The 16,323-nt window shown below is 48.5% G+C and overlaps 1 protein-coding gene and 1 long non-coding RNA gene across 5 annotated transcripts in view; both read left to right on the top strand.

Annotated features, from left to right (window-relative positions):
* Positions 1 to 16,323, top strand: part of LOC144178374 (hemicentin-2-like) — an 813,819-nt gene that overhangs the window by 376,013 nt on the left and 421,483 nt on the right. The gene's annotated exons all lie outside the window — the stretch shown is intronic.
* The window catches only part of LOC144178373 (uncharacterized), a 306,850-nt gene continuing 302,635 nt past the window's right edge, over positions 12,109 to 16,323 (top strand). For all 4 annotated transcript variants that reach the window (XR_013324000.1, XR_013324001.1, XR_013324002.1 and 1 more), the window contains exon 1: positions 12,109 to 12,694. This is a non-coding gene — a long non-coding RNA (uncharacterized LOC144178373). The remainder of the gene's footprint in view (positions 12,695 to 16,323) is intronic.

Genomic DNA, 16,323 nt, shown 5'->3' with positions numbered 1-16,323 from the left:
AGCACAGGAAGTATCTTGAAACAATCTTTAAGAAGTCGTTTCATACTTTCTGTCACCAATGTGTTCAATTTTCCTCTTCCAGAAAACTTCCACCTGTGGAAGGGAAGCGATGGCCACTGTACTCCGGAAACTCAAGCGTAGCCATAAACACGCGAAACTTTTCTTTTTTGGAGGCCTTTCGAAGCCGACACTGCAATGCCCTGAAGAGCTTTATTTTGGGATGAAAAAAAAGGAATCTTAGAGATATTTATTATTTAGATATTAAAGCCCAGCAAGCACGTGTGGACTTATTCTCACGCCCCAAAGTGACCACGTGGTTGGTGAAGACCAACGCGGGTTGGTGCGGAATGTATTACGCAGTTTGCAACGCTACCTTCTTACGCTTTCTCCTGTAAAAAATCAGGGCATGACTTAAGAAATTTTTGTGTTTAGAAGTTTGCGCTTTTTTGCACTGACGCTCCGTAACGAAAATATCCCTAATAAAATTACAGCTACACACCGCTCAAGTCTAGGATTTCCGAAGTCACTTGGTATAATGTGTCGGCAATAAATGATACCAGGTATCGACCCCGCATTTTATTTCATATTCTATTAAAAAAACTCCCGCAACTCCCGAGTTCTTCTAGAGCACAGTGTCCTCAATTTTCGTTTGACATGACACAATTCAGTCCCTCACTGTTATATTCGCAATGTAAATAGGTGAGTACTATTACGTGTATGGTGCTATAGTACTAGTTAATTGGGCTTTAGTTTAGTTTTCGTGTTTTAATATACATTTTTCTCTAATCGTTTGCCGCTAACAGTAGAATTTCAGGAGAGTTAAGTGCGATACACATGAACGAATGGTGCATGCGATTCGCATGCGCCTGATCGTTACGACGCTCGCCACGACTAGTCGTGCGCGTGAATTTGAGACACACGGTCCGATGCGCGCGTGCGATGTGTTGTCGGCGCCGCTTCGCCCACTATTTTTGCTCTATGGTTGCCTCCCTGTTTAAGCGCATTCCGGCCGATTTAGATCTGTGCAAGATAAATCCGAGCAGGAAAAGAAAACATTTATCAATTTGAAGGGGAAATTAGTAGGGCTACGAAGTTACACATTGCATTTTTATATGTTCAATACAACGGTGTGGGAACATTTAGCACCCATGATTCCGCTCGTTCATGCTTTAGGTACCCCTGGCAACATGTGTCTTCCAGCCTGCGTAGAGCGCACGGGTCGGCGGGAGCGGCGGCGCAGAGCTGCTCCCCACGAAATACTCGGAATTGCCACTGGCGCCTCCTCGGGGCTTTGAAAGAAACTTTTCAGCGATGACACCTTTAGGCTCTCATTGGCTGTGGTCCCACGACGGTCGCAACGACGCCACGACTGCATCTGGCTTGCCAGTCGCACTTCGTGAGCCTCCTCCGACCAGCGAACGACGCCAAAACCGGTCCTAACGATCAGTCGTAACGATCAGTCGCATGCGAATCGCGTGCACCGGTCGTCCATGTGTCTCGCGCTTGCGTCTCGCTGTCAGGGATATTGGGTGCGTCGTTATGCATTGTTCTGAGCGAGCTTGAGTGCCTTAGCTTCACGGGGCAGCCAGGCACGCAAGCGGTAAACCGCTGCCACCTTTCGGGGAAGAGTGGTCGCAGAAGAATATCTTCTTTAGACGATATGTGGAGTGAAGCAAGTGAAGCAAGCAGATATGTAACAATTTTTTGGTTATAATGTTGCACACTAATATCAAGGATCGAAAAACAAACATGCATAAGAGCTATAATAAAATATTTATTGTGTGATTTGAGTTTACAGTGTTTCCTATTCACATTATTCTCCGTGACGCTGTTGGTTTGGCTCCGGCTTTGTACCAGCTTCCGCTTGAACTACTGAGATTTCCGCCGCATAGGAACGAGAATCCACTGTAAAAAATGCATGTCGATGTTTTTAGTATCCGGATTCACTTGCGACACTCGTTGTAGCAGCGCTTGCCTACTTCGCTTCCGACGTGCTCACACGGACGCACGTGTAAACACGATGGTACAAGAATAAAGGGGCCAGGTCGACGCGGGTGGAGCTTTCAGGGAGCGGCACCAGCACCGAGCGACCACGAGGCCTTAAAATCAACGTGTGGTTATTTATCGCCGCCACTCGTTGGGCTAGTCCGACCTAACCCACCTGGGCAGGGGTTGGCGATTTCTGCCGGAGGCCGCTCTGGTCTGTTGAGCGCCCTCCGAGCGACGACGCAGGGATAAAAGGCCACTTCGCAGCTACCCAGTGTTGGACACGCACGCGAGCCAGTGCAGGCGGCGGCGCCAGCGCGCGAGGGCGCGTTTTGTGAGGAGATTCGGCGCGGCGGCGTTCGTGCAGTGGCGACGAGTTGGAGCGAGCCCCCGGGGTCTCAAACCCGGAAATATAAATCCGGGCCTCGTGTTTTCGGCGGACGTGATTCCAGTTATGGGCTTTGTTTGGGGAGCGCAGTACAAGCCTCGCCCCCACGCAGGAGCACGCCTCGGAGCTCGCATCCGCTCGGGATCCGCGATATCTTGTTCCTAATGCTATGACAAATAAGTTGAGCGCCGCTTTTCGCTGCTCCATTTTCGGTGTAATACTGAGGGGCCTCTATTTTTTTCGTCCACGCTTGTTTGTCAGCCGCTACCGCTGTTTCCTGTTCTTGTACAAAATACGCCCGTTGTTGCGAAGAATAGTCCTTTTTAGGGGTTAATGAAATAAAAATAAATAAAAATAAAAAAGAAACTTCGGAAGGATGACAGGGAGAGACAAAGCGGGCAAACTCACTTTCTTTATCTTGTGCGTGTTTGTTTCTTGGTGATCCGTTGCCCCATGTAAAGCGGATAAAGGTAATGTAGCACCGATACCTAAGGCTTTGTCACTGTTCAACTCTACACTATCCATTAAAAGTATGCTGCAATGCATTTTCCTCCTGTACGTCTTTTTTCCTATTTATCTCCCCAAGATTCACAGTTCATGTAAAATTCTTTGCTGTTCTCTATACACTACGTGAAAGTATAGATGTCCTGTGCAACATTTCCGGCAACCGATTTCACTCTTTGTTTCATGCTCGAAAGCACTTCTCAAGCTATGCTTAACGCCAGAACAAAGCGCCACTGCATCAGTCGCTGCCGCAGCAGGTACCTTTTGCACTCTGCTTTGCTTTCGTTGATATTTTCTTCGTGTGGCTGTCAAATGCGCTTGTTTGCTGCAACTGGAAAAAAAAAAAACGGCCGTCCAATGGCTGCGATTTAGAACAGCGGCCTGCAGACATTGAAGCTGGTGTTATATAGTGAAGAAAGCTTCATGAAAATTCACAGAAATACAAATGACCCCTTAAAAGGACCCCGGAACACTTTTTTCGTCTTGTTTTTAAATCTTAAATGCTTGCAGAACGTAGTCACCCAACACACCCAGTACTTAAACTAGGGGTCGCAAAGTACCTCGCCGAAAAATTACTGCTCTATGCCCATCAGATAAGTTGGAAAGTCGCTCAAAAGATTTTTCTTTCTTTCCCGGTCTTGACGTTCTTCGACCGCTCGAATTACGACATTAAGGCCATGTAGCGGCTGTTGGCCGGTTTTCCTTCAGTTGCAGCAATGAACGCTTTTCCATGGCAACTTAAAAAATAAAGCCACAAAAACAAAGTAGAAACGGAAGGCGTATCTGGTGCGACGAGCAAACCACGCATTGCCGATCCGTGCTGGCGATAACTTTAGCTTTCACAGTGCGTCCAGATGTGAAGGAAAGAGTGAAAGCGTTTATCGGAAGTGTTGCAGGTCCCCTTTCAGTGCCCAAGAAAGACTACCGTCTTTAAAAAAAGTCTGGCCAATGGCTGCGATTTAGGCCAGCAGCCTGCAGTCATTGAAGCTGGTATTACATGGTGGAGAAAGCTTCATAAAATTTCACACAAATACCAAAGACTCGTTAAGTGTTGTACAGGCGACAGCCGTCTATGTTTATTTTACACTTTGGCTACATCTACATGAATAAGCCCGGGCTGCTGACGGGAGCTGTCATATTCGTTTACCAAATCCGTCGAGGGGGATCGGCCGTGAGTAATAAGTATCTGGTCGCTGTCGGCGAGATTCCGTTCCATGTGGGTAGGAGAGTCCAACCCCGCTAAACACGTATCACGAGATAACACAGCACTAAAAGTTAGGACGTGTCACCTAAGAAAGAGGAGGAACGGCAGCTCCGTGCGCTCCAGACGAATACCTTTCCCCATCCCACCAAATGCCATATATTGCACCCCACCGTATATTCCCCGCTATGCCACTTCTGTGAAACCACCGGGACGCTCTTTCATATGGTAGGGTGTGCGCCCACGCCCCACTACATTCGCGAAATCCCCCCATTTCTTCTTACGAGCTTTGGGAGAAAGCTGTGACCAGCTCTCGCCTCAATGACCAGCGCCTGCTGGGGTTGAGGGCTGTTGAGGCTGGGAAAGCTCAATGGTTCTTGGACTGAGGACTCCTCCCCACTGCTTTTCGCAATAAACACGTCGTTACTCTCTCATTCTCTCAACTCCATCGTGGGGGATTGGCCATGAGCATCTGGTCGCTGTTGGCGAGATTCCTTTCCATGTGGGTAGAGGCCCTGAATTTCCTGTGCGCACCCAACGCCACTTACGACTTCGCTTGTAAGACTCATTCTATTCTTTTGCGCCTCTGTTAAAAAGAGCTCCGCTGTTCTGACTCAGTAGACCAGTGGGTAGGCTGATGGTTTTTGGAACAAACGCCTGAGTACGAGCCCCAGCGATTACAATATTTTTTTTTCAGGACTCGTGGTCTTTTTGTTGTAAATATTAACACGGGAGCTCTTTAGTGGCTCGAAATGTCCGGCGACGATACCCGTCATGCCACGCGAAGGTACCCACTTGGCCGACAGATGGCGCCACCGCCTCAGTGGTCATCCATGCGCAATCTCGGCACGCGGCGCAGGTCCATCTCTCTATACATGTGCCGATAAATTACCAGGCCTTCGCGCGTGAGCTTCGAGTACGTATACCGCGGCGAGTGGCGGCAAAGAGCCGCCAGCGTGCCGAAGTCCCCAAATACCACTGCTGTAGTCCAACAAAAGTTTGCCGTGCAGGAACCGTACTCCTTCGCCAAACGCGCCCACGTCTAACCCTTACCGCGGGCCCGAAAGTGCTGCCAACACGATGCGACGGCCGTCCAGTGCGCGAACTTAGCTAGTGAGCCGGGACACGCGGCGTTGCAGCATATTTCACAGGTGTAAAACTGGCCGTATATTTTTAAAGCAAAGCTTTACTCATCTCGTCGAGCGGTTTCGCCGTCGCGGAGGACTCGACCTTCTTTTGACCGCATCTGTGCCGTACCCTTGGCAATGAATGCATCACGTGAATCGCCGGACCGCGCTTCGCCCTCATCCGCGTTCCCAAGCCGCGCGGCGCCGTCACCAGTGCAGGCTTGGCGTATGCGCTCTCCGCAGCTGGTTCACCGCCTGGCCACGTAACTCGCTGAGAGTGGTGGCATGGAGGAAGAACTTTTCTTTCCTCCATGAGTGGTGGCGGGCCGTCTTCTCTTCTTCTCTGAGTATTGCGCCGGAGCTGGAGGCTTTCAGCCATCGTCGGCAAGCGGCGTCGGGCCACCCCTCAGATATCGCCTGGTGAGCTGCTTGACTGGAGGAATGCCAAGCGCGCGTAGCTGGCGTCGGAGACGGGAAGAGGGAGCCGTTCGGCTCGGGAAAAGCCGGAAGCGGGACCACAACCGTAGACAAAGACAGGCTTCGGACGACGAGTATAATCATTACAGCTAAATTAAAGGTCAAACAAGTAAAACCACGTCTTGACCAGGCTTAGCCAAGTGGCATATCCAAGGTTAGCTGAGCTAAGCCGCCGCCATTTTTTTTTTCACTTTAATTCTGCGCACTCCTTCCGTAAATAAGTGGTTTGGCACCTTTTCGGTCGGTTTAAAAACGGAGCGCGGCATATGAGCATGTTCATATAAAGTTTTGCATCCCCCGAAGAAGTGCCGGGCTTGTGCCTATCTTGGAACGGAATGTCGCTGGCTGTTGTCATTGTCACCTGCCAAATCCCCTTGAATCGGTATGTGAGTATTCAAATGGTGTTCGGGTATGTTAACGCCGCAACCAAATGGGATTTGATTAATCCGCAGCAAGCTCCTCACAGCAGCTGTCGTCGTTACTGGTTATCGCCCTGAGTAGATATGTAAGAATTGTGGCGAGTATTCTGATGCCGCAGCCAGGGGAAGTGACGTAGCCAGAGATATTTACCATGTAGTATTACATCCCGCCGGTGAAAAATTTAAGAAGATAGTCTGCGTCCAGACAATATCTTAATTTCATTTTCTTATGTTAATTTATTGTTTTATTGAAACTTATAGGTGAAGTGTTTAAAAAGAACGGGAGGAAGAAAAGCCGAAAGGAGGGGGGATGCGCACATATAAAACTTTCGGGGGCTGTTCTGGGTGCTTGATGTCTCTCAAGAATGGGGTGGAGTGCATTCGGTAGGCATCCTCAGATAATGAATGGAAGCCTACCATTGTCCCTGAAGAAGAAAGTGTGAGACAGCTGCATCTTACCGGTAATCACCCATGGGGCAGCAATTTGGAGGCTCACTAACAGGGTTAAACTTACATTAAGGACGACTCAGCGAGCAATGGAACAGATGATAGGCATAACATTAAGAGACAAGAACAGATCGGAGTAGGTAAGAGAACAAACGCGTGTTAAGGACTTATTAGTAGAAACTAAGAAATAATGTGTGTGGGCAGGGCATGTAATTCGAAGGCCAGATAACCGTTGGTCATTAAGGGTAACAGAGTGAATACCTAGGGAAGGGAAGCGTGGCAGGGGGCGGTAGAAAGTTAGATTGGCAAATGCGATCAAGAAGTTTGCGGGGATATATATTGGGCGCAGTTAGCACAGGACCGGGATAATTGGAGATCTATGGAAGAGACCTTTGCCCTGCAGTGGGCGTAGACGGGCTGCTGCTGATGATGATGATGCCTCAACTGCCAATATGGTTTCTTGGTACCATTGTAGGCAGCCCGATAGCGCTGGCAACGCCAAAGTCAGATTTTCCCAGAACGGGCTATGTAAGGCTGCTCTGAGAATACGTCCTAATACGAGTGTTTCTATACTCTAATCATTAGCTAAAGCCTGAATGTAATCTTCTGTCACCAGTACACTCAGCCGAACTGTACGGCTCACAATACTGTACGGCTCACAGATTGCAAAAACAATCCATATAGAAAGGAAGCACATCGTGTGCCAAAAAATATCGCCTAGCATATTGTAACAGAAAATCCAACGCTGAGCTAGCTTTTTTATATATATAATACCCGCAAGGACTGATTTTGAGCCTCACGTTATTTATTCGTGTATCTCGTCTTTCGCCTGAATAAAACAAACCAGGTTGTTTTGTTAAGGAGGTGTCCCATCAAGTTCAAAAAAGTGGCCGTAGCTGTCGTCGCCATTGTCCATAAACATAAGTGGTACCAAAATGGACGCCGGTGCGAAAAGAAAATAAATGAACACAAATACATTTGGGTTCGTGTAAAACTTGGACCCGGTTCTCAAGAGCACGAGGCAAGTCCGCTATATTCATCGCTCATCCTGAACCATGGCGAAATGAAAAAAAAAAAAAAAAAAGAAAGAAAGAAAGAGTTAGCCGGAGGGGTTGTTGTTGTTGCAAACTTTATTAGATAGGATGGCCAAAGGCCAGGTGGGGGGGGGGGGGGGGAAGGGAAGGGAGGACGGAGCACTGTTCTTATAATGCCGGCTTCAAGGGTTCTCTTCAGGAGTCGTGCAGACCACTGCTATATTGCCCGTACTAGGCCGCTCTTTGTGGCATAAATGGCGATTTCGAAGAGTGTGTCGTGTGAGAGGGATGTTGGGTCGATGTAGGTAGAGATGTCGTGGTGTGGGGGAGTGAATGTACGAAATCGAGAAAACTTGGGGCAGTGCCAGATGAGGTGGTGGAGATCGGCTGCGATGGAGTGGTAGCAGTAGGGACATCGGGGGGCGTGCTGGGGATAATACCATTGTCGAATGGTCTCTGGTGCCGTACAGGTGTTGGTCAGGAACTTCTTCAAGAAGATCTCTTGTGCTCGAGTTAGGGTGGGGAAGGAGGTAAGGTGGCCTGAAGGGGTGAGTGACTTGAGGCGTTGTTGTTTCAGCTGCTTGAATCTACGGAGCCTGATTGCGTGAGCGAGAGTGGGGTCATCGTCAGGGCAGTTGGGCCAGGGGTGGTCCGAGAAGGGCGGTGCCGGGGGTCCATCGGAGGCTATTGTGAAAAGGGCCTCCTGTGCAGCCACGTGAGCTGCTTGGTTCCCAGGAGCGGCTGGTTAGCCGGAGGGGTGCCTGGACAAACGACAGACGACCGCGCCTGGACAGACGACCGCGCGGAACATGTGCACGCGGAAAAGAGGAAGAAACGAAAGCGGAGAAAAAGACGAAAACACGATGTAACCCTAAACGAGAATGATAATCGCAAGGCTTTCACCTTCAAAACACGTAAGCTTACTGAAGTGCCCGGAAAGTTTTTGCATTGACATTAAATAAGCTGGAGTAGACCTGACGTGAGTACCGACAAAGCCGACAAAGAAAATACTGTGGAAGTTGAGCAGTGAAGACGTAGCTGCTCTTACTTGTAGTGAAAAATCATGGCCATGCAGAGAAAAATAGTTCCCTTTATTTACTGGGTGTCTTTCTTGCAAAACAAGCCCCCTGTGTCCCCTTACATTACGCTCTCGCTCTCCGTACTCCCGATAACGAAAATAGTATTATTGAAGGGAAGAGGCTTGCTCCTCACCACATGATTAGCTATCACGGGGATTGGTGTATCGGTGACTGTTCTCTTCACCGAGGACGATAACGACATCCTTTCGCATGACGTCGTGACCATGTTTTTTCTTGAAGGTTGCGCAAAGGAGGGCTTCACAAATTACCTGCAGCCTCTGACCGCCCCTCCTTCCGCGGGCTGTTCATCGCGATTGATCGCCTATTTTAGCTATTTTACAACACTCACCTCATAAAAACATGCTAGCCTTTTTTCGCCTTTTGTCTACTGTCATTGGAGGTAGACGGAAACTTTTCCAAGCTGACATCCGTCACGAAAGCAAGCTACCACATCTTTATTCAGTCTGTACCAGAGCTCTGCCCTAATCTGTCCCATAAACAATATTCAGAGTGGAGTTATAAAACCGCGCGGAAAACGAGACTACAGAAAGGGCACACAGACAGGGCTCTGTCTGCGTGCCCTTTCTGTAGTCTCATTTCCCGCGCTGTTTTATAACTCAGTCATGTACGAACTGGCCCGCCTTCAATCCGTGTTTCAGTCAATATTCAGAGCGTCGCAATGGATGTACTACGCGCTAGTGCTTCTCTTATATACGATGTACTTCTGTTGCATTATTTGATGCGCATTTCTTAAAATGCAACGTCACGACAGACAAGAGGCTACGCTCGTAAAGCGAATTTGCAGTGCCCCATGACTTCCGCAACGCGACGATGCTTCCAACTGCACGCCCTGCACGGACAAAAACTTAGTCATACGACGCCTCTACACCGGCGTAGGCCGTGCAGACTCTGTGTCATTAGGGGTTCCGTCCCACCGCGTGTCTGAAGCCGACTTATCGCTGTGGTTGGCCTTTACCCAGAGAGCGCGTTATGCGGGGTATGAAATACCCACCCCGAAAAGGAAAGTGGCGTTGGTGGCGGGGGCGAACATGTTTTATTTTGCGCTGGCGCTTTCGCCGGCAACTAGTCGTTCCGCCGCGCCTGATAAACAATTCTGGCGCTCCATGGCGACGTTGCCGAACTTCGCAATCGCGACGGAACTGTCTCTTGGAGCGCCGAAAATGGGTAAACGTGTTCCCGCTTTCTGTGCAACCGTTGTCATTCAGTTATCGGAAAACGATTCGCTGTGACGTTGTCGTGCACGCGGCGTGTAGGCAGTGCGGCGTTGTGCGGGCAGGAAGCCGGGAAGCCCGCCATTTGGGCTATTGAGGTTGCTGCTCGCGTGTGCCTTGGAGCAACACACCAATGCGCTGTAAGCGCGCCGCGTCTTTATATTTGCCCGCTTGCGAAATGACCAATTCATTCGGGGTGCCGCAAAGCTATTTTTTTATTGCGAACAGCGTCCATGCGAGGACATTTTCGTTACAAGACAGCGAGTCTGTTTACTGGCCGTCTTCAACGGCAGTGAAGTACTATTAGCCCACACAAAAAAAGGGGGAAGTGGGTAGGAGAGGAGTACGGAGAATTTCGGCCTGCGCTGTGAAATTTTGTAACAGAATTTTATTATCGCTTGATTTGTTGATTTGTTGGTTTTTGGGGTCACTGATCGATAGCGCCACTCACGGTGAGCCCCGCTCTCCACTCACGAGTGTGAGCGCCACTCACGAATCGTGAATGGGGAGTGGCGCTCGTGAGTGGTACCGGCCACTCGTGAGTTGTACCGGCTGACACTGATCACAGCTCATTAATATCGCTGAAGCTCACACTCTGCATTTTCGTAAAAAAGAACGTTGCTACTCAGCACAATGTTTAAAAATTACTCCCACCTCCCCTCGCGGGAACTCCTGTGTAGATGCGACGCATAGGGGGTTCCGTTGTTGTTTCCGTTAGGTTGATTCTCCCATCGCGTGAAACGTGCCGTGAACCCCCTGCCGCGGGTATGACGTGACGTGGCGCGGCTATGACGCCACACAATCCAATCCAATCTAATCTAATCTAATCTAATCTAATCTAATCTAATCTAATCTAATCTAATCTAATCTAATCTAATCCAAGCCAAGCCAAGCCAAGCCAATCGAATCCAATCCAATGCCCCTCGCGAGACAGTGTTCGCTATCGGAGAGGAGAGGGGGTGAGCGGCGGAGAGCGCAGATCGTGCGGCGAGGAGAATGGGGGAGGGTTGTGGACGGACAACGACAACGCCATATGGAGGGACAAGGCGAGTGAATGAGATGCCGTCGAATCTAATAAAAAAATAAATACTGCAAATGTAGAGAAAACAAAATAAAATAGCCGATCGAGGAATGATCCTTCATGAATATTTATTGGACAAATTGCTTAAAAATGTGCGCAACAATTGTGCTAAAATAACCATAATAAACACACCCCCACACTACTTAGAAAGATCGTTGTTAGAGATCTTGAAGGAAAATAAATCAATAAAATGGGTTGACGAGCCGTGTTTAATTCATAATTCAGGAGAAAATGTTTCCAAGAAATTAAGTCTATATAAGATTGTTCGTAATCAAAACAATATTAATAGCATCGACAAGCCTGTAATTGATTTGAGTTGTTCACTTCGTTGTTTTTTCCAATCAATTATTGGCGCTCCAGAATCCCTCTTTGTGCTGAAATCGGCCTGCAGTGAAAAGTCTGGGTGCCTAACGTTCCGTGTGGTGATATGTAGTAGCACCCGGATAGCCCGTGTAAAAATAACTCGAGAAAAATTTAATCCCCACGCTCCGTAGATTTTGGATTGTGTTATAATTGATTGTCTTGCTTTATCCAACGATGCGTTATCACAATTTTTATTTGAGAAATTGGTGGCAGCGAAGGCATGTATTTCAGTGAAGCTGTATATCACTCGTTTGTATACATTTCTTTCTTCCGTGGACCGTCAGCAGGATTGTTCAGAAGAATACGCAATGCGGCAAAACAAAATTTCGCCGTATCTCGGCACATGGGGGTTCTCGTTTTTTCCCGCCATCAGAAAACACCCGCAGCAGATCGGATCAAATCGGCGTTCTTGGAACGCCGATTGGAATCAGCAGCACAACACCTTAGCGCTGCTCTTCTGCTACGTGTTAACCACTAAACCTAGTTAACATAGTTCAATTACAATTATTCGTCAGCCACAGAGGCCGTTTAACGCTGCTTCTCTCTCGGTAACCATCGGGCACGACAACTATCATCAGCATGATGTTGTTTTTGTTCCGTCGTCCTCCGTCACTGCATTAGGGGTTTCCCCAAACGCGGTCCAAGGGCCGTCTATTGGTCCAGGCGCAAGCGCTTGTCTGTGACATCGCCGGCGATACCATGACATGGTGAAGTTGCATTTTCTGCCCGACGCCGGTCTAGCGCGCCGCCCGCCGCGGGAAAACGTTTCGTCACGTCCGTCCAGACAGCCGCGAACGATGCTTCAGTTGCAACGCCTCTGGGGCGCTCGTAGGCACTCTCGTTCCGTGCTGGATTTCCGGGCGATTTTATGTAGTTGCCTGCGTGGAAACGCGTAAATTGTTGGGCATACCTTTCTCGATCGGTGTGCGAGTTGTGCGGATATGTGTAACAGTGACAGAGACGTGGTTCAGTTAGTTCCTTGTGGACTAAACGGCGACTGATATCCGGCGGTGGCGCTGCGCAGTTTCCGTCGGTATTCGCTTCACTTAGCTGAACTGCGGCGAAAGGAACCTTCCTGCTGTTTGGAGCCTTGGTTTGCCATTTACCAGGCAGATGCTGGTGGGCAAGTTGGCCACAACAATCCCTTTCCGCGTCGGGAGCTGCAGTGCGCGTAAGGTCTGTTTTTGTGTCAGTCACAGTGGTGATAGAGGAGACTGCAGCTGAGGAGCAACTTGGAGGACATGCTCCTGGGACTTTAGCGTTGACTAATGATGATGGTGAAACGCGGACTTTCCTACGGAAGTTGTGCGCCGCCGGCTGTCTCGAAGGATGGATCAGGTGGAGCCAAGACTGCCGGTAAGCTTACTATATCCACCATCATTTTTCCCTAAATGGAAACAGTGTGCAATCCACTCATGGGAAATTTATAATCGCCACAATAGCTATGGCAAACCGGTGAGTGAAATTGCGAAATTTCTCTAGCAGCCCTTCGCGCACCTTATTACGCTTCGTGTTTTGTGGCAGAATTTGTGACTTACCCTAACATATATCAGCAAATAGAAGTGTCAGCACTCCGCAAGTTTTTGTAACACGGTAGAGCCCTCTGTTTATTTTTTGCGATTCAAAAACCGGCTATGACGTTTGAAAATGGCTCTCACAAACTCTCTCCGGAACTTCTACATAGAGATATATATGGGACATATTTACTTCTTGAACTGCTAGCAATTACACCGACACGATGAAGTTCGGCTTTGAGGGGAACGCCATTGAGCTTCCGGAGCGGCGCGCAGACGCTTCGTCACTTATGTCAAGACACCCGGCCGCTTTTCGGGGCTTCGTTTGGAGCCTGCTCCTATCTTAGCAGCACGGCTTCATGAATAGGACCGCTCCTGCATGAGGGATTTCAGTGACGATAGTCCCGATAGTCATTCGCGGGCTACTTAAACACGAAAACTTTGCTCTGTCTGTCTGTCTGTCTGCCTGTGCGGGTGAGTGCGAGTGGTGAGCGTGAGCGCAAGAGTTGGGTGAGTGGTGATACGAGCAATGAACCTGAGCGTGGGTGAGTGCTTGGGGAAATGTATATTTTTAGTGAATGGGAGTGAATGGTGTCCAATTTTACCGAGGTATGCAGGAAACAAGATGGAACAAAGTTCTTATAGCACATAAAGCTCAACTAACGTAGTACAAAGTTCAAATTGGTGAATTCAAATGTTGGAACTTCAAGAGATCTGCTCGTGTTGGGAGTCATACATACGTATAGGCGTCGTCAGAAGTAAATGGAACACGGGAGCTGTGGCCGAACCATATAGGAGCGCCGTGTAGCTGCATGCGCCGGCGGTAAACGAAAGGAGCAGAACATATATGCTGGCAGGTCTAAGGCGATAGCCCATCTATACACCGGAAACCACTTCTTTTAACCTGGTTTGAGCATTGTTCTGAGCGTATTGGTCTCGGCGATGGCGCTGATCGCAAACACACCTAAAAATATTCGAAAAGAAAAACATTCTCACTGCTGGTTCCTGTGATAGCGCCCTTAAGAGTTTCTTACCATATATACGAGAAAGGAATCTGGCGCTAGCGTCTGTGCGGATCACATCAAGGCCGTCCGTGTAGGCAAGGATCTCCATGACGGCACACGCACGCCATAGCTTCGTCATTGGCATGGTCTGAAACGTTTTAGTGCATTATTAACAGATGTATAGCGCAAAAAAGACGAAGGACAAATAATGCACGAGGACTTCTTCCTCGTAGCGCTTCGTCCTCGTGCATTCTTTGTCCTTCGTCTTTTTTGCGCTATACATCTGTTAATAATGATCGACCAACTAGCCCAACAACGTACTTTACTAGACTTGTTTTAGTGCAGTAAATTCAAATGCAGTGTGCCGAAAGAATGCAAGGAATAGTTTCTAATTATATAAGTGGAAAATAAAACAGGCTGTTTTAAAGCTATGGAAAAAGAAAGTAAAGCGTAGTCCTGCTACTGAGAGTCTGTCGGATGATGATGATGATGGAGGTGGTGGCGGCGGCGGCGGCGGCGGGCGGCGGCGGCGGCGGCGGGCGGCGGGCGGCGGGCGGCGGCGGCGGCGGCGGCGGCTGTTAATGGCGCAAGGCCAACTGGGGCAAAGAGTGCCAAAACAGTGGAGAGTCTGTCGAAACGGTTGTGCCATGGTTGATCCCCTATTCTGCAGACCAAGCTGCTGGTTGATAATAACGTAAAATTTCGGGAAGAACTCATTAGAGACTTGTTTTACCATTATTTCAAGTGTAAATTGTTTGAAAGCTAAGAAAGGTTTTTCGTGCGTGCCTAAGAAAACATCGCCTTTGTGGTGAACCGGCGCACGGACCGTCTGCTTCAACTTTCGCGGCGCCATATTACCCGCTCTGTGAAGATGTCCGGGCGCTCTCTTAAAGAGCCGGGAAGCACTATTACAACAAGTTAATTATTACTAACGAATCTACATTGCGAATTTCTATTTACGTAAATATGTGCCGACGGTCGCTCCCCGGAACTGGCGTTCCAACTTATTTATAATGAAGCACAGCTGTGTTAGCATGAACTAATGAAGCGAATTTATTCATTGGCGAACTAGTTTTAATAGAAAAGTTGCTCAAGAACATAAAGTTTGTTTATCAGATTCGAGTGGGAACGCACATATGACTTTTCACAAGCAGCAGCAGCAGCCTGCCATTAGCAAGTAGACGGAGTGAAATAATTTGGAACTTTTTTTTCAACTACAACTTCGTCTTTCTATCACCCCGTCTTGTTTTATTTTTATTCAATTTTGAGCCCAGGTTTTGCGAAAATTTGGTTTGGCCTCTTTAATAAATTTATCTGAATCTAGTTTCCTGCTGGGTGATGCAGACCTTCTGCAGAAATGTGTCGACGCCTTTGTGAGAAAAAGCACTACAGACTTTTCTCAGCACAGTTCGAGCCCTTCATGTTGTGGGTTGCCCGAAACGGTATACACTACGTGAGGACGCAGTGCTATCACTGTTCGGTGTCCGCCTCCAGAAAAATCCGCCGCGGTGGCTTAGTGGCTACGGCGTTGTGCTGCTGAGCACGAGGACGCAGGTACGATTCCCGGCAGCGGCGGTCGCTTTTCTGATGGAGGCTAAAAGCAAAAACGCCCGTGTGTACGAGATTTCGGCACACGTTAAAGATCCCCAGGTGGTCAGAATTAATCCGGAGCCCTCCACTACGGTGCGCCTCATCGCCTGCGTTGCGTAGGCGCGTTAAACCCTACAATCAATCAATCAACCTTCCAGAAAACACGGATGTGCATGCGTACACGCTCATTTTATTGATTCATGATTCATACAACCGGCACACGAGGAGACGTACGAAAAATATAAAAAGACATTATTAGAACATTAGAAATTCATAGGTTTATAGCATTGCCAGGATGATGCCGGTGATAGAAGAGTAAAGGTGAAAACAATTGCAATCACAAAAAACTACGGTTGTAGATATGAAAAAAAAAATGCAGGCAATACCATGCTGCACATCATGTCCCATTTATGTTCAACATGTATTTTTAAACTCCCAACTGTTTCAGCTAGATGCATCAATGCAATCCTGCCACCCTTCCCCCATTAATACTGCTTATCTGGTCCGGCTGTCCCTGCAGCTGATGGTTCCTGCAGCACTCATCGGGCAAAACTCTGCAATACACGAGACAAGTTTGGGACAAGAGCAGCATATCTAACAGACGCAACATATTTTGATGCAGGCACTGCACAGAGATGAGAATTCACGCACAGCATGGTAGCAACCACATGATGAAGCGGCGTTAGCGAGCAGTGTGCAGCATGCTCAAAGGAGGCGCGGCCACAGCTACAGCTGTACACAACAGCCCGAAGAGCGAGTAAGGCATCTAACAGGAAGCTTGAAAGCCGACAGAAAAAAAAATTGAGTTGCTGGGGAGAGACCAAAGTGGTCCCATAAAAAAAAAATAACGTCGGAAGATGTAACTACCGACATGAAG

Source organism: Haemaphysalis longicornis, unplaced genomic scaffold (genome assembly GCF_048455015.1).
Source record: "Haemaphysalis longicornis isolate Haplotype H1 unplaced genomic scaffold, Haemaphysalis longicornis Haplotype H1 scaffold_4, whole genome shotgun sequence".
NCBI lineage: Eukaryota > Metazoa > Arthropoda > Arachnida > Ixodida > Ixodidae > Haemaphysalis > Haemaphysalis longicornis.
The sequence above is the reverse complement of the archived record's forward strand: the minus strand, read 5'-3'. Positions and strand labels throughout refer to the sequence as shown.